This window comes from Pygoscelis adeliae, unplaced genomic scaffold, assembly GCF_000699105.1.
Source record: "Pygoscelis adeliae isolate BGI_AS28 unplaced genomic scaffold, ASM69910v1 Scaffold85, whole genome shotgun sequence".
NCBI lineage: Eukaryota > Metazoa > Chordata > Aves > Sphenisciformes > Spheniscidae > Pygoscelis > Pygoscelis adeliae.
In genome coordinates this window covers 4,126,232-4,148,569 of record NW_008824900.1, presented here as the reverse complement: position 1 = coordinate 4,148,569, position 22,338 = coordinate 4,126,232, and positions in this window count along the sequence as shown.

Below are 22,338 nucleotides of genomic sequence, written 5' to 3'. Positions count from 1 at the left end.
AAAAGTGTGTTATTTTCATGTCCTGTGACTGTCCATTTGCTGCATCTTTCATTTCAGGCAGCTAAGAAGGCCAACGGCATCCTGGCCTGTATCAGAAATAGTGTGGCCAGCAGGAGCAGGGAAGTGATAGTGCCCCTGTACTCAGCACTGGTGCGGCCGCACCTCGAATACTGTGTTCAGTTTTGGGCCCCTCACTACAAGAAGGATGTTGAGATGTTGGAACGTGTCCAGAGAAGGGCAACGAGGCTGGTGAGGGGTCTGGAGAACAAGCCTTATGAGGAGCGGCTGAGGGAGCTGGGGTTGTTTAGCCTGGAGAAAAGGAGGCTGAGGGGAGACCTCATTGCTCTCTACAACTACCTGAAAGGAGGCTGTAGCGAGGTGGGTGTCAGTCTCTTCTCCCAAGTAACTGGCGAAAGGATGAGAGGAAATGGCCTCAAGTTGCGCCAGGGGAGGGTTAGATTGGATGTGAGGAAAAATTTCTTTACTGAAAGAGTAGTTAAACATTGGAACAGGCTGCCCAGGGGAGTGGTTGAGTCACCATCCCTGGAAGAATTTAAAAGACGTGTAGATGAGGCGCTTAGGGACATGGTTTAGTGGGCATGGTGTTGTTGGGTTGATGGTTGGACTCGATGATCTTGGAGGTCTCTTCCAACCTTAATGATTCTATGATTCTATGATTTTCTTCCTGTGTGGGATCAGGTCTGTGCAATTAACTCTAATGTCCAAAACTTGTGTGTCTCATGATGCTATGTGATGAAATTTCATATCGGAGCCTTTCATAGTGTGTTCCTTCCCGTTGTTGGTCTTCAGGCAGTCGGATGACTTGACCTTCATGGCTTTTCTAGTCATGTGAGGCAATGCAAGCTGTCTTGTTGGCAGCCTGCGGTGGCCATGAGCTCTGTACCTTCCTCTTCTCTGCTGAGTTACGGTGGTTTTTGTGTTAGATAGCAGGTGTGAGAAAGTCTCAGAGGATGTGATGCCAACCCTCGGTTCCTGGCACAGAGAGTGCCTTTAATAGAAATGTCTTATTCTGTAGGCAACGGGATGACTAGCAAAGCCCCTCAACAGCCTGGTAGCTGTATCCCTTAGCAAAAATCTGTTAATAGGGGTGCAGGGAAAAATGCCATCCAGACAGATGGGAATGACTCTAGGCTGCTGAAATGCTGTTCTGTGCAGTAAGTGTGTTTATTAAGGGAAGGATTCCCAGGCCAGACAGCTGTCCGCAGTGTGCTCCCACACCTACACTGAGAGGGACATGTTAGAGAGAATCCAGGGCGCATTTCAACATGACAAATAGCTTCCCGAAAACAAACCATGGGGTTTTGCTTCAGGTCAGCAGACTCATGCTTGTGTGGGGAAATGTTAGATGAACCTTTAATTTGCTGGTAGAAAGAACTCCCATAGAAATGACAGTCTTGTTATGCTTTGCATTGCCTGTTGCCTGATTTCCCCAGGCTGTTTGTATTAGCCTAGTCAGTATTGGAAGAGGGGTCACCAAGCAATGCTTTTGAGCTGCAGTTGGTGGCTTTCTAGCTAAAATCCTTCAGCACTGGAGTTAATATGCAGTTGCTATATCAGGATGGTGGGGGGAGATGGATTGGTCAACTCGTGAAACATCTCAGATCTTGTTCTTTCAACGGCTTGTTGTAATTTTCACAACGTACAGAATTTTTTTTAACCCAATATCCTGAGCTAATTTTGAAAGGAAAGTTCTGTCTTTCTAGATTTCCTCCCACATTTCATTTAAATAAGTTATTCTTCACCTTTTGTTCCAGGCTGCCGTGCTCTGTTAAATGCTACTTCAGAAATGACTGCCTTTTACTGATGGGAGAAATAATCTCTGTGCAAAGTCTGGAAATTATTTTCAGTCAGGGAGGTATTTTAAGCTTCTTTGAAGTGAGAAGTGCAGGATAAGGGGGATAGGCAGTGCGTGGGACTATGAAGTAGGTATTATGCATTCTTTATTGGCTTCTGCTATTTGGTGCTTTATGGGGTTTTGAGCATGTCACTTAATTTCTTTTAATTGCCATTATTTTCAGAAAAGATGTCACATTATTTTGCTACAACACCTGGAAGAGGTTGAATGGAACAAATATGATCATGGAATCACAAACTTATTTTTTATTAGCTCAGTGGGGCAGGTATGGGCAGTTCCCTGTGTGATCTTCCTTTGAACACACGTCTTCTCAGATAAAGCTAGCAGGTTAAATTGGAGTAATGGGCATGCTATATTAACATCCCTCTCAGACACCAAAATGTCTTGCTGTTGTGCTGAATGCTGCTTTTTTGCTTTGGGTCCTTCACCAGACGGGCATGTAGATGTGAAAAGCATGTTGCTGTTTGTGATGGTCAGACGGTTATATGTCTTTGAAAAGGACCTACCGATGCAAACATCTAATTCACCAAATTATGGGTGTATGTGCTTCCGTTTCCATATTAATCAGCTGGACTCTGCACCTTACTTTAATGAATGATTAATTTTTATTTGCTCGCTTGTCTATCTCTCCTGTGGCTGTGAAGGGATGTAGGTGCCTATACCCAGAAGAATGTTTGCTGCCCCACAGGTCAGAGTAGACGTTCTGACATCTGCATCATTGTTCAGGCTGGGAATGAGGGCTGTCATTTGTTTTTCTCTGCCGTTTAGAAGACCATGTAGTTTCAGGACTTACATTAAGAGTGACAGAAACACTGATTTCCTAGCACTGCTCATTTCTGCCTTGTCTGTCCTGTGAAAATCCTGACTTGAGGACTGCTCACAGGGGAAGGAGGAAAGGGAGGGCCACAATCTGTGCGAAATCACTGGGGTCTCAGTGGGTCTCACGCAGTAACGACACAGATCTGTGTGTCGCTGTGCTCAGTAACTGAGATATTGTGGATGTATCAGACTGGTCATGGGTTTCAGAGGTGGCAATCATAACCCAGGGATTTATACATCTATGCTTATGAAAAGTAATTTTGCAGTGTGTTTCTTTTGCAGCTCTTGTGTTCTTAACTCTTAATGCTGAATGAAACACAATGGCTTTGGAACAATACAATTCACATGTCCCTGCAAAATCTACACTGTATTTGCTCTGATTATGGTGTTTGTCTCCTTATCTGGTACAGACATATGCTGAAAGAAATGCACAAAATTGGTCCCCTTGATAAAGCTGGTGTTCACAAAGTCTTAATCAAATTAAAATGTAATCTTGGTATCTCCTTTAATGCTCCTGTAACCTGTATGCCTTTAATCATCTGTACTGTTTACTGCCAGTTCAGTTATCAGGTATAATAAGTGAGCCTAATGCTTTAATGTTTGTTACTGCCCTACTTTCAAAATCCCTTATAGGTGCAAGTTTTATGGAATTTAAATAAGAAATGCTGCAGGTAGTCATCACCACTGTTATCTAGAGGAAGGGAATGCCATTTCCTTTATTTAACCCATCAGCCTGTATCCCCCGAGTACATTTCTTAGAGTTAAAACCAATAGTGTTCCAGTTTGCAGGTTGCTATTGCTCATTAGCTTTGCAAGTATATCATACTGCTGTGCTCTCCAGTCTTGCTAAAAGTAGTCTTACTACTAGTGTCAGTCTTAGCCAGAATGCATATCAGAAAAGTCTGGAGATTTGAATTGTGTGTCAGTGGCACTTTTGCAATAAAATGGACCAAGAGAAAAGCCAGGCCTTTCTTTTTTGTGTTCCTCTGAGTATTGTTACATATTTGTCTTGAAACAGAGGCTCCTTCCAACACAGTGCAACTTCTTCTGTTTGATCCTGCTGCAAATATTTTGCATCTTCTCTTACTCTCCACTCCTATCATCTCTGTGTCTGTTTTGGTTTGGGGCCTTGATTCTGTGTTTTAAGGCTTGACAACTTATAACCACGCAGTTTGTTATAATAGCCTGTACAAAGAGCCTTCTTGATTCATGTGTATCAAAGTGCATGACTAAACCCTCACTGTATGTTTTGCTGGTGTCTGGTATTAAACTTCTTTATGCTTTAGTCACACATTAAAAAGTGATGCATTTATTTTCATAACTGAATTCAGCATCCTCGCACTACACTTTGTAGAAGGAAAGATAGTGAAGGAAAGCAAACATTTCTATTGACTTGCTGTGGTGTGTGATCTGCCAGTCAAAAGAATTTAGAGTTTTTTGTTTGGAAGAGGAATGTTTAGAGGGAGTGAAAGAGGATTGCTAAAAGCAAAAAATGCAGCTAGTTGCTACTCATTTCAAATCTTTGTCCAGGCTGGTATGAATCTTAGTGAGAAAGATCTCTTGCTCTCCATGTACTAAGTTGACCTCACATGTGGATACATTATATTCTTATGCTAGTTGCAAGCATCTTAATGTAATTTTAGGGCTTTGTAGTTTGTTTTGGCAGAACTCTTGGATGGGTACCTATTTCCCTGGGTTTTATTATTTCTTGGCTTTTATAATTATAATTTTCTACTGTATCACCAAACTTTCAGTTTAGTTTGTAGCAGTGAAAATATAATAACAGTTAAAACTATTCCAGCTTTTTTTATCTTGATCTAAGGCTCTTGGAAACATCCTTTAGAAGTTCTGAGCACAGCACTTTTTCTGATTTGAAGTCAGTGATTCAACATTAGTAGCTGACATGTTGATTAATATCCACTTGTAAAACTTCCAAATGCAATTTTGGGTACAATGTGTAATTTGCCTGAGAGGGGCTCCAGGAAGTTCTGAATCAACTTGCAAAGCTGAAGGGATGGGACAGTGCCCTTTGCTCAATTTACTAGATTTTCTGGACACTTTCTAGCACTTTCTCACTGCATTTGAAAGCTTTTTAGCCTCGACATCTTTGCTTTGCGTAGCTCCTAGAGCTGCTAACTAGTGTTTAATCAGTCCTGAATATCAGTAGAAGTTGTGTGGAAGAGGGCTTTGCAGGACAGTTGAACTCAATCCTTTGACAGAGGTACACGGGTATGTGATGGGCAGATGTACTGTGTTTAGTGCAGCTTTGAAGTTTAGTTTGCATGTCCCTGTGCAATGGGGCATGGAAAAGGGCAAACAGGAAGGACACAGGGAAAACCAGGGTTGTTGCTACCTTGGTGAAGTAGCTGGGTTGGCTGAGGTGGAATTTAGCTGCCTTCTCTTGCTGGCAATAGTTTGTCTTTTGATCTTTTTGCCACTCTTGCTCAGACCTCATCCCTTCCTTTCCTTTCTATGTGATAACTGCCCAGAGAGTGGCATTATCTTTCCTAATTTCTGACCGCTCTTTCCTGTTTGAATATATGTAACAGGCTTAGATGGTGTCTTCAGCTGCTGTTTGCTCACTGTGGAATAGCAAGCAGCATGCTGCCTCTGCAGTATAACCTTTTGTCTGGGCCCTTGGAGCGGATGGAAAACTGGCCAGTCTTGACTATTATTATTTCCCACGCCACGATTCATGGTTCAGCCTACTCAGTCCACTCATTGACACTTGACATACCCTGGCAGGAAAGCATGTCCCAACACCAGGCTCAGAAGGGGTGATAGATCACAGGCCTCCAGCTTTAGCTAAATCTCCTCAGACTCATCTGCTAGAGAAGAGCTCTGGCTTTTGAAGCACAAGTGGTAACTCAGGAACATCACAACTTTGGGATCAGATGGAATAATTTCTGTAGCAGTGGGTACTAGTGATGGATGCACAAAAAAAGTCCCAGCATAGAAACTAGAAACCTGTGAATTACCATGGAGATGAATACAAACCTGGTAAGTGCATTTTCAGCAGAACTGTCTCCTTGGCAAATTCATCAAAATGAAAATTTTTGTGGAAACATATCAGCCGACAGGAGGAAGATCTCAGAACAGACGCTTGCTTAGAGCCCAGGATATTCAAACTGAGCTATGGGGAAACCAGGTTCAGATCCCTGCCCTGAATATCATCTCCCAATCGCGCTCTTTTTCTCTCTTGCTTCCTTTGCTTTTAAGTAAAAAATGTTGAAAGCTTTTGAAATCTTTACATTTTGGACAGAGTTCATGTTTCCTGATCCAACTCATCTTGGCAATATTGATAGAAAAACCTCGTTTTGTCAGTCATTAGCCCTGCTGTTAAATCAAGGGTCTTAACCCCTCATGTAAATGCATATTAGTCAGGAGGGGGAAAGGAAGATTCTGCTAAACCACATATATGGGAAATAGAATACAAACCTTTTTAGTTTAACCTGGATCATGCCTAATCATCCTTCTTTTTAAAAAGAAGTATAACAGTGATCTTTAGCATGGGAAATTCCATCCTGTCCTGTGCAGTGTCCAGCTGTTCTGAGATCAGTGAAGTGAGTGAGGCAGAAACCCAGGTGGATATTAGCTCCTTTATATTTAAGCTATTTTCTCCCTGTTCCCCTTCTTGTTCTCACCTGAACACGTGTACTATATGTGACTGCATCTGATATCCCACAGTGGCAAGACTATAAAGCCCAAATCACAGGTAGCCTAATGCATTGACTCTCTTATAAAAAGGGACATAACAGCCGTCATTCCTGATTAAAGACATATAACAGGACGTTGCTGAGCAGCATGAACTTCTGGCAGAGTGACAAGGTATTTTCTTTACCAGCTCTTTTAGGGCTCTACATTGAATGTCAGCTGAGAGAAATTGATAATTTAATTAGGCCTCCAACTATTTGGATTGTAAGAAGATAGTAATTTTTCATAATGGATTTAAGGGGTTAGTAATACATGCTTATCCCTAATTCTTTGCATTAAAAAAATCTCAATAATTATTCAGCAGTTTTGCCCTTCAGTGGACATTTTCTTAGGTAAAGAAAGCAAGCAATGTTTTGCCATGTAACATTAACTTTACTAGTGTACTAGTAATGGGGAGCAAGACCTTTCCATAGTGTTTTGAGCATCTGAGAGGATTCAGTTCAGAGGCAACTCTGCTGACCAGAAAAATTAAAAAAAAGCCAGCTCTTCAACTCATCTAATCTCTGCTCTGGTCAGCTCCATCTGCAGACAAGATGCTGCTTAGAAATCTTGCATGTCTCATGTTAGCAGCACAAAATGCCTCACCTCCTGATGGGGTTAAATGCCAGCAAAATACTATTTACTCCCTTGTGGGTTAGTAGGTGGGTAACTGCATTGCTCTTCTGGCCACATGTGTTAATTCAGGTATCTGCTGGCACCAGTCTTTCCCAGAAGGTAAACAATTTAATTCAGCTTCTTTGATTTGCATTATTGCTACTCATAATTGTTTTGGTCAGGCTTTTGTGAGGATGGCTGAAAAATAAAATCCTGCCTACTTTGAGGTTTTACCAGTATTGCTTCCCTCCAAGGCAGAGCACATGAAGTTGTGTTAAGCACAAACATCAGAGTAGCTGCGTTCCTTCTGGAAATGAATATGAAACATAGGAATGGAGGAAGCTGTAGGTTTGCCTTTGCTGCAGAGCTCAGATGAAAGAAAACAGATGAGGTGGAAGTGGAAAGAGAGTTTTTAGGAGAAAAAAAAAGTCTCAAAGACTGAGGAGAAAAAGCTAAACCCTGTGGCTTGGGATGATCCTCAAAAAGTTTCCAATCTTTTGGGTGATTAGTTGAAATGAACTGATTTTTCAGAGGCTTTCCAGATTCAACTCAAGCTATTGAAATGCCATAGGAAGACAAGGGAATCTGCTTTCACCTGGGAGGAAAAGTCTGAAACGTAGTAGAAAGCTCTTGCATTCGCCCATCCCCAGACAGCAACAAACTGAGCAACACTGACAGGAAAGAAAATGATAAGGAGCTGCTGTAGAAATCTGAGGGTAAAAATATTTACAGCTTTGCGGAGCTGAAGAAGCCTCCAACCATAAAGGGCTCTGAGCATCCCAATGTCAAGTCCTTTTACAGCTCCTGGGAGTGAAAGGCTGCAGTAGTCCTGTCCTCTTGCCGTGTTCCAGGAAGACACAGGCTGCGAAGAAAAAAAACAAATGAAACATCCGTGGCAGCTGATACCTTGCATTTAATCTGGGATCTAATAGTAGTGAGAGAACAGTGCTAGATACCAGATACAGGCCCCTCTGGGATGACAAATGGTTTTTCTGTGTCCTTTCCAAACAGTGATGTCTTCATGAAAGAAGCAGGCAGATGTATTGCCAAGAGAGCAAGTGAAGTGTAACTTAAGACAAAGGCAAAAGAAGCTAAACACAGCCATTATATTCTTTGGCCTCAACCGCTTATTGAGTATACACAGGGTAAAGAGAAGAGGTATTAACTGAAAATTCAATCTCCTAAGAAAATTTCTTCAATTTGTAGGGCTTTGGACTCAATGCTGTTAATTCACCTGGCCAGGGTTGCGTGAATGAAAGTAAGCCTCTCTCCTCCTGCACAAATGTCAATTGAATGTTTCATTTCAAAAAAGTTGAAATCTTCCCTTAGAAAGAAAATCTTTATTTTTATGCTTTTTAAACTCAGTTTTTGACTGTCACTTTTGAAATGGCATCTTTCAGTAAAATATGGATAAATAATGAAAAAAAATTGTAAACTTTTTGTCCCATCCTTCTTCACAACACAAACCCACACACAACCAGAAACACTTCATTCTGAAGCCAAACAAACAATTTTAGTTTAGACCCAAATAATGTTTTTCCTTTTTCTCAACTGAATAATATGGAAAATATAGATTTCTTTTCAACCTTTTCCATGTTTTGTTTTCTTTCCTTTGCTTTCTAATTTTTTTTTTTTAAGATGAACTGCCATATAGAATAAATCACAGCTCAGTCGGCTCTCATTCCAAGTAAGTCTATGTTCACTAAGATTGAAGTTCTTTGGAAACAGGTATTGAAGTTCTCATTGGTATCTGTTATTTCAGATAGGCAGTACTGTTTGAAGAAATAATCCTGGATAACTGAAAGGCAAAATTCATGACCTACAAGAAGAAAAAAAAAAAAAAAGCAGCTATAAGATAAAGCAAGACAGAGTCTCCAGATTTAATTTGAGGTTTGATTTTTATTTCCTCTCTTTGTGGAAGAAAAGTCCAGCTCTGTTCGTTGCACTGATTTCTTAACAGCCAAAAACAAACCCTGATTTCTTATGAGTTTGCCTTGGAGGTGGAGTTTGTGCATGGATGCCTTAATGTCTAAAAAAGGCTGGTGCTCATGCTGCAGCATGTAGTGTAATAGGGGCTCTTTCCTCTGCCTAGCCATGTGTTTTGACTGTATTTGTAGAAATTCAGTGCTTTGAGACCTCTGCCAGATTTGGTGGCATGAACAAGTGGTTGCATATCAAGGGGTGCACACAACTTTCTTGGGAAACCAGGTAGCTACCTCCAAATTGAGCAATATTGATTTCGGAAAGTGGTGAGTAAGTGAATGTTGAATGATGTGGGAGGTGAAACCCTCGCAGTTAAAAGGAAAAGAGCTTTGAGGCTGCACCACCTGCAGGTAGGAATCTAAGTCAGCATATCGCTTTTAATCACTCATTGGAAAACCCTCTTTCTTCCTCTCTACAAGAAGCCCAAGAAGGCTAGTTCCCTAGCTTTAACACTTATTGTTAGGTGTATTAAATGAAGCAGTCTAAATCCCCTGAAAATTTACCACTTGTCTAACTTTGTGCAGAAGATGGAATTTCACTGGGCAGGATTGATGACAGTTTTTCTTCTAGGAGCATTTCAAAATGTGTGTCCCTTCTGCCAGCAGTTTTCCTATTTTCCCCTTGATGAGGCATATGTCTCAATAAATAGCCTGTTCATGTGGTGATTGTTGACTTAGTTCTCTGCTTTGGGGTTTTTTTTTTTATACTTACCCATCCTCTTTCAAAAAGCCACAGAAATTCTGAACTAAAGGCTATAGTTTACTTCCCTGGCATCCCCATCTGAGGAGGAGACGAGCCTTTCTGGGAGGTAAGCACTGCAGAACATATGAGCTAAGCACTGTCAGGACTGCAGCGTATTTCTTTGATGGGTCTTTGCTTAGATAAACCTACAGCAGTGTCTCTATGTTTGTGTCCATTGCACATGTTTGAGTAAGCAGTAAGAAAAAAAAAATCCAAAACACTGCTCACATTCCTTTCCCCTGGAAGAGGGGTGATGGCAGATGTTAGTTAATTGTCCTCCTGGAAGGGATGAGCTAACTGTGGATACAGAATCTTCTCATTTCCATGGTAATGAACATGTTCTAGAAAATTTGCTTTATATCATATAGATGGAGGGTACTTTTTATTTTAGATTTCCTGGAAAAGGTTTTATTAGGCAGATTATTTTGACACTTGCTTTTGTTGCTGTCTGTATTACCATATCAAAGAACCACTCACCACACTCTGCCCAAGAAAACAGCAGTATCGTACATGGTCATACAGAGTTTATATTAATTGTTTGCAATGGCTAGTGTTCTAACTTAATTTCAGGGCCGTTTTCTCTTTGGATAATACATTTTTGAGGAATTGCTGAATAATTTACAAGATTCACATCTAATTAATGTGAGAAAACACCAGGAATCTAAACCCATGGTACTAGCTATTCTTTTGTGTTGCATATTAGTCTGACAACCGCTTACAGAGATTCCTCTGCAAACCTCTCTGCTGTTTAATGTTAAAAAAAATTCTAAGCAACGTTCATCAACTTCAAGTGTATTTTTCCATTAAAAAAGACTTTGGTTCATATCATGAAATGTGCAAGCTAACATTAACTGAAGATCATGTTTTTGAAAATTTTTTACTTTTGGGGTATTTTGTGCAGCTCAGATTATGAATGATATTGCTGGTTGCAATAGTGTCGGCTTGGAAATATTTCTAGCTATACACTTAATGTTCATATAAAGGGGGGGCCAACGCTAGCTCTTACAGTATATGAAGTAATTCCTTTTTCTCCATTCCCAGTCCTGCCTGTTTGGGTAAATGTGGTTGGGCTCAAGGTGTGAGAACGGCCTTTTGGCATCAGATTGAGATCAAAAGTCACTTCTTTCTTTCGTCAAAGTTTCCTTTGGATGAATCATTTAATCTCCTCAGTGGGTTAGCTCCCCATGTGCAGGTAGCATTGTATGGTTTATCTTTTATGTTTTTTTCAGATAAAAAGTATAAACTAGTGACTGTTTCATAAATATTTTTAAAAAGCTGAGCCCCATGGAAATGCAGACTTTGCCTTTCTTTTGTCACTACCATAGACATCAAAGCTCTTCTTCTTTCACATGTGTACGTGAAATATTACTGAAATGTAATATGTGCTGAAATGTAAAATGCACTGAAAGATGTACCTGAAATATGGGTACATTGTGTGCATTGGATCAGGCTTTGATGCAAATTGTCTTGGTGACAGTGGAAGTGCTCTTCCCTTGCTCCCTTCTCATTGCACATCCAGAGATACTAGTTTTTTGTCCTTATTGCTGTCTCATAATTTAAGCATTAATGCTTGTACACTGGTTCAAAGGCACTGATCTGACTTAAAAGTAACCAGGAAATAACCAAGAAAAAAAATAATTGTTTGGAAACAGTTAAAAAAAAATCAGAGCAGGAAATTTTGATTTTTTTTTTTTAAATCTGTTTATAGTGAAAACAATTTTCAAAATAATGTAATTTGCCGCACTTTGGTGCATCTTAGAGGTCAAGTACACTTCTGTAAAATGGAAACATGCAGCATGAAGGTGCTACCTTGGAGGCAATGGGAAGCCCTGCAGGATATTTAGCAGATGGTATGCTATAAAGACCAACATTTGACTTCAACGCTGCCAGCTTGGGTGAGCAGCTTTGCTTTCTCCATACTTTGATATCCTTTCAGAGCTCCTTAGGAAATGGTTTATTTTTTCTTCTGTGGTTGTACAGTGCATATCAACCTAATGTCTGATTTCATTTGGAGTGTCCAGATGCTAATGGAGGAGGATAATAAAAGAATAACAAATTAAAATGACACATGGCACTGTTACTGGTGTCATTCACAGAGTACTGGAGAGAACTAAAAAATAATATTGGTGCTATATAAATAATTGATGTAACTTCGGACCAGTTGTCCTTTCATGGAGTAGTAGTTCAGGGAGCGATGTTACTTCATGTCTTTGTGAACACAGGTTTTTACAACATGTAGCAAGACAAACAGAATCACTCTGCGTCTTTGTGGAGTTTTGAAGTACCACTGAAGTCACTGTTGGCACAAAGATACTTCATAGTAGGTGACAAAGAATTACTCTGGTATTGTTCAGTTTACAGAGACAGTAGAGTAATGTCTCTGAGATGTTGCCTAAGAGGAAGAAGAGCAAAAATCTCTGCAATGATCTCCATGCACATCATCTGTCTCAAATTCCATTGAAGAGGCACAATGATCAATGGGACAGTACAAGATATATTGCATTTCCATAGCTGTACTCCCAAGGATGCCTTGGTTAAGTAACTTCTGCTTTGAATGCTGCCTTTAAAGGCCTGAAAACATGTTCAGCATTAATGATATATCATTTAGAGCTGAAAAAAGTAGCGGTGGTAGTTATGGGTCTAATTGTGCTCTGCTAAATTTGAGAATCCTCCGTTGCCCTTGACTCCAGAGAGCTCTTGAAATTCTCAGTTTTAAACTGTGCTGCATCCATGACACAAAACAACCAAAGCCAGACAACGCAAATAAAATGTTCTGTGAAAAAGTGAGCACTGAATTTTCTGAGATAAACAAGTAGCAGAAAACCAAGTTGTAGGAATACAAACAAATGGCAGCTTTAATATTGAAATTACCCAAATTTTGCCATTTTCAAGTGCAGCTGTGCTATTTAAGTTCAATTAGATTAAAAGAAAAGAATTTCCTTTAACACGTAGCTCTGCAAACAAGAAAATGCTGTAATAAATAAATAAATAAACAAGCCCAGCCAGGGAGCACAGATGCCACTTAATGTGGTAGTGTATTAAAGTTTACAGTTACTTCTTTTAGACTCTTCCCTGGGGTGCCATGTGTCAGCCTCCTGGAGAAGGAACTGCAAAGTCTGATTCACTGATGTATTAAATGGCATCTGTGCTCGCTGGCTTGGATTAGAGATACTGAATCAAAAAGAGTTTGATCTGCCTTACCAGCACTAAGCTGACACGAGGTTATACAGCTTTAGCTTGTTGGCTTTTTTATCTGTTTGTGTTGGGTGTTATGAGTCAGCACTGGTTGACTTTTTTGTTTTGGGATTGCCGTTTTCCTGGGCAAGGTATGTGGTGTGGAATGGGTTTGGCCACTTTTATAACCTGCAGAGGAAGAGCTCTGCATTTCACATATTCAGCTGAAGGAGAAGTACAGGGATAACTCATAGGTGGGAAAAGGTGGCAGCTTATCAAGGGACCAGCTGCTTCATGTGAGGTTAGGTTGGGTATAAGGGTAAGAAAACTAATTCTCAAGAGATCCTACTAATGTAAGTCCCTCTGGGTCATTTTCTTTTCCAGCTGAGGGTATATATTAAGCAGGAGCCACCGTGTCAGTCCAGCCCTGCTGCCAGCAGTCATCGCATGGTGTAGCCCTGGCATAGGAGCTGCCCATGAGCTGCTAATGGGCACAAGCAGTTTAAAAGGCACAGGTTGGTGTCCTCTGATGCAGAGAAAATGGGTTTGTTATAGTAATTAATATTGCAAAAATAGCAGGGAGATATGCTTTCTTTGGGTTAGTGCCATACTATTGCTTCATTTTCCATTCTTGTTTGTAACTAAACTCCACTTTATGTATATGTTTATTTCAAGAATTCTATGAAACATGCACTGAGCTTCCTAAATATGTGGATCCATATTCTTGAAACCCTGATGTCTTCGGCTTCTGCCTGAACTTTCAGACAGGAACAGGAGTACTTGGGGAAAAATTTAAATTATTTCAGTTCTTCCATTTTAATTTATTTTAGTGTAAATAACTGCAGGATTTCTCAGGCTAGGAAAGATATTAAAGGAGTGTTATTTTTGCTGTTTTAACAAATTAGCTTCCAACTGACATTGCCCTCTTCTCCTAAGTCACTTATTCTCACCCAGAAACAGTAAATACAATTTCTAGCCATCATAAATAATGAAAGGATATCCACTTTAATAGAGCACTTTGTTTTTCTTTATTTTTACCTTAATTTCTTTTTTTCTGGGTAACTCAGTGTAATACTTTCTATAAACAAGACATTGGGAACTAAAAGATAGTAGCCTTACTCTGGAGGATACCGTATGCACCGATACTGAGACTGAATGAAGGCAAAATGCAAGCGTAAACAGAAGGGGGCTTTTTTGGCTTTTTTTTTTTTTTTTTTTTTTTTTAATTGATTGCCTTCATAATTAATGGCTCATGGTAAACCTTTGGCATATGGTTATAATAAGGAGCAGGAGGTTGCCATTACCATATGAACACGGTGACAAATTACAGGAAGAGTCCCTGTTCTTCCATCACCAGAGGACTTTAATGGGGGAAACAGCATCATCTCAAGGCTTCAGTGTGACATTTTTTGCTTTGCTCTGGATCTTCTAACTGGAAACTTCCCAGCCTTTGTGATAGCTGGTCCTCTGTGAAAAGTTTTAAGAGCCATTTATAACAAAAAGCTGTGTTTCCTTTTGCCTAATTTTGCTTTTGGGAAATTTGACAGTAATCATAGCTCATTCACATGTACTTGTGGAATCCATTTACTGGATTAGTGTTTTAAGTTAAACACATTAGATTAAGGAAATACCTTAAATTAGCCTGCATCCAACTCAACACACAGAAATAGCCAACCCGAGAGGCCCTCATCAGATAAAACAATCCCAGTCCTGTCTGGTCATTCCAGTTTAATGGCTCTCTCTGTGCCTGCTTTACAGTCTAAAAAACTGCTTATGTGCTAGTTTGGTGATTACCCAAAATCTGGTATTTCTGCTTTCGAAGTATGTTATCAAAGTTTGAGATTTATGGGTAAATGCTAGCTGATGATTTTGTGAACTGGACACAGGAGAAACAAGCTGCCAGAGACCCATATTTTTGGCTAAGAGTATTCCACCAACACGGTAGCTATCAAAATACAATCTGGTGCCCATCTTGACAGATACATAGCATTTGTGTGACACAGGCAAATGTCAGCTTGGGTTTCACAGCCAAAACACATTTAGCTCACAAGAGCAGAAAGCCTAGTAGTCTAACCCTTTGTTCTTCCACTAGAAATACACTTTAAAAACTGGGCTGGATGTAGAATGAATTACATGGAGAGATGAATACACATATATTAGTGCTCAAGCTATCACTGGAAGCAGTATAGCAGTGTGTGTGCACTGTGCTTTGCAGAGCCCCTCCAAAGGGCTATGGGCATATCAGGTAAAGGAAGTGGAGAAATGGCTCTGGGTGGTTTTGAGAGACAGGATACAATATTGTAGGCTTAATGTTCATCTTTGGTGAAAATGAAGAGTGATTATGTGAAAAGAGAATTTTGCTGTAGCCAGAGTGTTGGTGGGGATGGGGGTGATGTATTTACTGACAGAAGACAAAGGAGAAGAAGCAGAATGTGCCTCATATTTATTTACATAAGAATATAAACCAAGGGACTTAAGGGACATTCAGGTCATTCATGTGAGTCCTTTCTATTGCATTCTTCCAGGCTTGTGGGTTTTGTTTTCTCCTTTAGAAGATTAGGAAACCTAAGGAAAAGCAGAAGCTCTAAATTAAAAATTTTGGGATACCACCACCTGTCCTTGGAACATAGTTCTGCCCTTGATGACTTCACTTGAAGCTGAGTGTGTGAAAAAGGGATTCTAATCATTACAAATTCTGTGCTAGTATAGGCAGGCATAGCTATTGCTATACTTCTATATATTTTTAAAAAGAAAATAAAGTTACACCACTGACTCCTATTAAACAGACCATTATTTTAGAAGAATGATAGCCCTTAATTTTTTTGAGACACAAATCAGATGCAAACAACAGCAAATAGGTATTTAACTCCATGACAGCATCAACAAATCAAGCATGATACATCTCAGTGCAGTTTTCTCCTGCATGTAACTGTGTCTGGTTTTCTGCCTACAAAAGATGAAAAGCAGAAAAGCAAATGTAGTATGAGGCTTCCTTAAAGGAAATGTTCCAGAGGAAGAAGGGAAATGCAGTAATGCACCAGTCTGCTCTCCCCCAGTTACTGTGTGCTTCCCGTCTTCATAAATACTTCTGTGGAGGGCTCTGGTTTGTCTTGGCTGATTTTAGAGCTCTAGACTCACCTGACAGTGGAAATCCTTACAAATTGAGCGAAAGCAGCAGCTCCTCTGGCTAGGAGGAATAAGACACATATTAGCTGTATCAGGTACCTCTTGACACATTTTTAAGGTTCCTAAATTAAAAACAATCAAAATCTCAAAAGGTAAATCTAGAACTAATAAATGTATTTTTAAAAACTGCTTAAATAGGCTATTTTAGGGCTTTGTATTTTTTCAAACTTTTTCATACTTGGCATCATGGACAGAAACATTTGTTGTTCTTAGCAACAGAGCCTGTAACTAAAAGCCCTGCATTTCCCTTCACAGCCAAGGCCTGTCTCATTTCCTCTTTGCTGCTCAGGAAGCTCTTGTTCAAAACATCTAGAGCAGCTGGTATCTCTTACCATGGAGGACTTGCTTACTTGACTGTAGATGATAGAGGCATAATCAGCTTTTTGTTTTCCTAAATTTTTTCTGCAGAAAACAAAAGCATGATTTAGAGAACTTTCCCTTGCACTGGGAAATGTAGACTCTTATAGTGTGCCATGTGTCTTAAAAAAAAAAAAAATTTTTTTTTTTTTTCTGTGATAAACCCCTGCGATGCCAGGAGCTGCGAGAGGAGGTCTGTTAGGTCATCCTGTTTCTACCTTTGATTCAGTCCTATAACTGACAATGCATGTGTTTGAGAGAGGTCTCTACTGACCTGGAAATGCAGCAGTTCTTTATCATAGCCCACAGTGAGCTTTGCAAGTCCTGCAAGATAAAGGAACACAAGAGAGCATTTTGGAGAGCTGTATGTTGGTCCCTCAGCATGTAATTTACTTCTACACACAAATATATAAAAATATATGTAGTATATCTTGCATCTGTTAGAGCATTTCTGTCCCAGCGTTCAGTTGCTGTTCTTGAAATTCAAAAGCTTGAAGGTTTAAGACTTCAGTCTTAAACTTGAAATATGAGTCAATCAGATTGAAGTCATCAAGGTTACTAATAGACTGTACTCAGTGTGAACGGTAACAGTAGAGTGTCACCCAGTCAGGAAATTTGTCTTATAAGAATAATGGACCCAAATTCTCACTCGCTCACATCAATATAAATCAGGAATGACTTTGATTAACTAAGGTGAATTACGTCTGTGAAAATTGCCATGAGAGGAGAATGAGATCTGCTTTATTTACTTTCGGAACAATTAAATGTTTGAAATGGGCATTTTTGGCTATATATGCTCTAATAACATTTTAAATTGTCAGAATGAGTTAAAATCACTGCGTTTACTATGCATAGGATGTTTTTAACGGTGCATTTATTTTCTTAGTGCCGTATGTTCCTCCTTATAGAAAAACAAAACGTTAAGATCATCAAACCAGTTACTACAAAATGTGGCTGCTCCTTATATTTGTTTGTATATAAACATGTATTGTGCAAGCTAGATAAGAATAACAAACATTGGTAATAAGCCTAATATGAAAATGGTTGTTCATATACCATGAAAAATAGTGTTTCTCTCTCTTGAAATGGAAAGAAAGATATTGCAAAATCTCTAGGGAACAAAGACATCACTGAAAAATTCAGACTGAGCTTTACCAAGTCCTCTGCTCTTGTTGATAAAGGTTTTGTTTCTTCCCCACAGACTTGTCTTCTGCTTCACCTCCATTAGGCATCCCACATGCTGCGGGTGCATGGGAGGTGAAGGGAGGAATGCTTTTGTCAGAACCAACTTACCGTTTCTCAGATGATGTCACTGACACCCTGGGCTGCATTTTGGGTACATGGTGGAAGGATGTAGTTCCTAGAGGTTTTAAGTCAGTATTCCCTGTATTTTTCCAGATGAAGAAATTGAGTTGCTCAGATCAAAGAACAGCAGGTCTTTGTGAAGAAGGTGTTAGAAAGAAGGGGTAATTTGGGCTGAATTACACCACAGTTCTATTAGAAACAGTAACCTATGCTACCTCAGCAGTGTGAATAAATTGCTGCTCAAGCTGGGGCCAATATATTGGTATGAATTCTCCCTGCCCGTGTTTTAAATTTTCTATATTTTGTACTTGTGAACCAGAATGCCCTGAAGGGGCTGGAGGTTTCAGCAGAGTGGCCATTTGAGAACCTGTGGGACCCCTGGCACCCCAAACCCAGGGAAGGTTGATACTGCTATGGCCCCACTGCCCCTCCATGGGGCACACCTGGGGTGCACGGCCTCATGAGCAAGACCAGCCATGTGAGGCACCTGGAAGATGCTCTCCAGAGCAGTGTTCACAGAGACAGTAAGGAAAAAGTCGGGCTGTACTCACTGAGAGTCTCTACTCTCTGTCAGGCAGATCCCAATGAAGTCAACAAAAGTTATAAAGTGCCTTTTCAGGACACCTTCAAATCAGTCATTGCTGCCTTTTGCAGTCCACAGCTGCTGAATTGGTTTTACTCGGATCCAGTCAGGCTTTTATCAAGGTGCGTTCAGGAAAAAGTAGGGCGCTAGGTTTGGCTGCGCTAGACCAAGTAGTGCTTTAGATACTGGGACACTAGTAAGAAATATGAATCTCCCTGGGAATAAGGAATATATTATCTCTCTGAAACTGTGATAAATTTTTGACAAGATACATGAAAGGTCCATTTCTGAATTCTGCCCATTTTTAGTGACCCTGATCTATCATGTACCATCATGTGTCATGTCTCCAGAGGTGGATGTATTGTCACAGGCATGGGGAACTGAGGAAGTTGCTGTGGAGACACTAATTTTTGTCACATTTTTATGAACAATATGCCTTTCTCAGTATCCCTGTGTCCTGTCCTAAATCTTTTAGGACTATAATAGGTGCCTAATAGAGATATAGTCCAGGCTTGATATAGGATGTATTTTTTCCACTACTTCTCCATTAATAATAGTAATAATAACCTGTTAGCACAAGACATTTCAGAATTTCTGTTTTATTTCCCTTAGATTTTCCAAGTCTGTGGTTTCATCTTTGAAGCCATTTTTTCAGCTATGAACTACCCAAATGTACATGATTAGCAGTATCTGTGCTGGAAAGTAAAAAGAAAGATTGAATATGAAGGGATGAATATCCATTTCCTCGGTGATTCTAGCACTGTTCCTTTAAAATCACGGTGTACCACCTGGGTGAGGGCATAACAGATCTAAGGTGCTTAATGATAATTGCATATAAAAATCTGCATGGCCAGATGGTGTTCACAGCAAATCCATGAACAAAGACTGTTTTCATTCATCTCTAGTTGTAAAAAAGTCCCAAACAAAAAAATATTAATGCAGTCTGAAGGGCAGACTGGCTCTCTGCCCTTCACCTTGCCCAGTTGTTCCACTTCTGTTTCTTATACTTCACCAAAGACTGGCTCATGTCTTATTCAGTAGTAATTGGTTCGGCTGATTTGGTGTCTGCTGGTCCATGCCAGCAGTTATTTTAATACAGTGTTTTGAGCGGGGGGAAGGGAAGCCCAGTAATCCATATATATATATCTATACACACACACTTGAAATCTGTCTTTCAGCTCTTTGGGGTCTTGAATTAGTCGTCTTTATACACAAGTTGTAATCTATTTTGTTTTGTTAGGCTGACATAATTTTCCTTCTTTTGTTTGCTGTGTGCTGTGTTCCTTTAATAACCACTTTATGCCAACTCAGGAAAATAAATTACTTCTTGGAAGGCAGGGTGTTCAGAGACCTGTATGATGCTGCTGAAACAAAGACTGCAAACTGTACAGTACAGACTCGTTTCAAGAGAGGTGTGTGTCAGAAAAAAAAGTGGTATTTGCACTAATTTGTATTTTTCATTATTAAGCACTTCCCTGGCTTTGTCAGTGCTGCAACAGAAAGCAAAGACAACAACAAAAAAGAGCAATTTCTATAGTTATGTCTAGTGAACCCAAACGTGCTGGTTTAGTGGGAAAAGAATAAATTGGTTTTGTTTCCAACAGTTTTAAATCCAGAACTGTACAGGTGACACAATGTTTTCCTTATTTCCCTTGGCTGGTTTCATACAATATTGCTTTTAAAATTAATATTGACATTTAATGGCTACGGAAACAGCTATCGGTATGCAGAAGATTAAATAAAGCAATAGAAAAGAGCGCACAGTAAGTAAGCATAGCGAGATGCAACTGATAGAGTTACTACGATGTCCCAGTAAATAAAACTCAGAGCGGTATTTTCTGCTGTGGACTAGTTCCTCAGCACTCTGACCTTGATACTGGATACAGCAGGTGTAGGTTAGCTCATATATTATCCATCATTCTCACGTACACTTAGGAAAACTTGTCTCAGAAGAGAGACACTTTTTTATTTTTCTCCTGAGGCTTAAGTTATCCGGTGTTATACCAACAGTTATAACAGGTATACAGGACCTAGCTCATTGAGGGTACAGCAAATAAAACTGAGTGACTAGGCAATAAAATGGCAGATGAAATTCAGTGCGAGCAAATGTGAAGATGGGAAGCATCTTCACATGGGGAAGAAATGTTACCTTTGATTTATCTCTGTGTTTGTGTTAAATAAAAACTTCCTGCTCCTCAGTCTCCTTCCTGGGTCTGTACAGAGGGCTCTGAAGGGGGAGGCAAGCAGGAAGGTAGTTTCTCTTGAAGGCATGTCAGGCACCTGCCATTTGAATTGGGCTCCGTGTCTGAGAAGGGACTGTCTAGTGGGATGAGCAGAACTTGAGAACAAAAGCCTGATTTTAGGGTGGAATGAGTCTCATAAGGTTTGGAGCTTCAGGGGCGTATGCTTAGCTCTCTCCACTGGTGCTCAAGCTATAGGAGCATTCAAACCTTGCAGATTGCAGTCCTACACCCTGCAGCCCTCGTCGTCTTTATTGCTTGTAAAGGGTATGATCTGACGTTGCTGCAAGTCGCTGGCTGTCCTTCTCTTGCCTTCAGGATGTATCTGCTGAGGCCTGTACTCTCTGATCCAAAACTGACTGACCCTGGTGGGAACGTTTGCCATCAATGAAAAAGGATTTGCGTAGTCACAAAAAAATGGAAGTACAGGCTTCTAGGCTGGTTTTGAAGAATAATTCCAATGGTTAGAGGAAAAAAAGTTATTGGATAGCTGAGGAGACACAAGCAGTATTTTTATGTCTGCTATGTCTTCTATCTATAGGTATTGCACAGTAGTTGAACTACAACTCAATGATTCATAAAGCTAAACTTCGAAAAGGAAATTTCACTATTTTGTTATAGTTTAATACAAGAATTTTCAAATCTTATTGTATTTATGGATGAAAATCCTGGACACTGAGGAAAAAGCCATTGACATTACACGGACTTTAAATTTATACTCCACTAAGTCTTCATGAAACCTACTACAACACTAACTCTATTTTCTCCTTCAGGCACATTCATGGCTGCTTTCAGTTTCACCATCAGATTAGAGGGCAATATCCTTAACAATATCAATCTTGGCTCTTAAATGAAATACAGAGGGATATATATAGATCTTTAGCATCTGAAGTGTGAACTGAAGGAGGACTGAACAAAGAAAACTGTAGACAACCTGTTTCCAGGAGAATGTGTTTTCAGACTTTCAAAGAACAGAAACTTGAATCTTAGAATTTCCTAAATGCCCGTGTTCAGTGCTGGATTTTTGACTTACTTTTTGTAATAACTACATCAAAATGGCAGGTGTAAAATGTAAGTTCTGAATTACTGTGTTGAATAAATGAGCATTTCACACCTTCCCATGAGTCCTCAACTGAGCATCTGTGTGATGAGGGTTCAGCCTGTATGCAGCATCTTGCAGAGACCCAGCACAGCTTGGCCAGCTCTGAGGTGGAGTCCATGAGGATGCTGTGATGTGCCGGCACCACGCTTGAACAAGCTCACAAAGCTGCCCTAAAGCACAACGTCTTTGGATGAAGCCTGGCAGGTGTTCAGATAACTTAAGTGCAGGTAGGACAAATATAGAGCTGTGAAAAAAATTGCACAGACACGTTTTAAAGTTAGATTCATGTTCAAGTCTAGGTGGATTTTACTTTACTTGCTTAAAAATCTTTTATCTGGGAGATAGGGATTGAATGCAGCTATTATTCAAGAAAGGCCTTTTTTTATGCTAACACATCAAGGCAGATAAGTAATAAGGATAAAATAAGATAATTCTCAGGTAAGGAAGTCTGTATCCATGGACTGTATTGTTTGGTGGCTCTGCTTGTGATTTGAACCATACCCTGAAATCTGTACTTGCTTTTTGCTTCATATTGGGTCCTGATCTGTTATAAAGCAGCACATTCCCACTGCTTCTTTTCAAGCTCTTGCTGACAGTTACAAGAATAGTTCAGAGATGCTCTGAGCAAGGGATGCTTTTCTGAAAGAGTCTCTTTCTGTGGGAA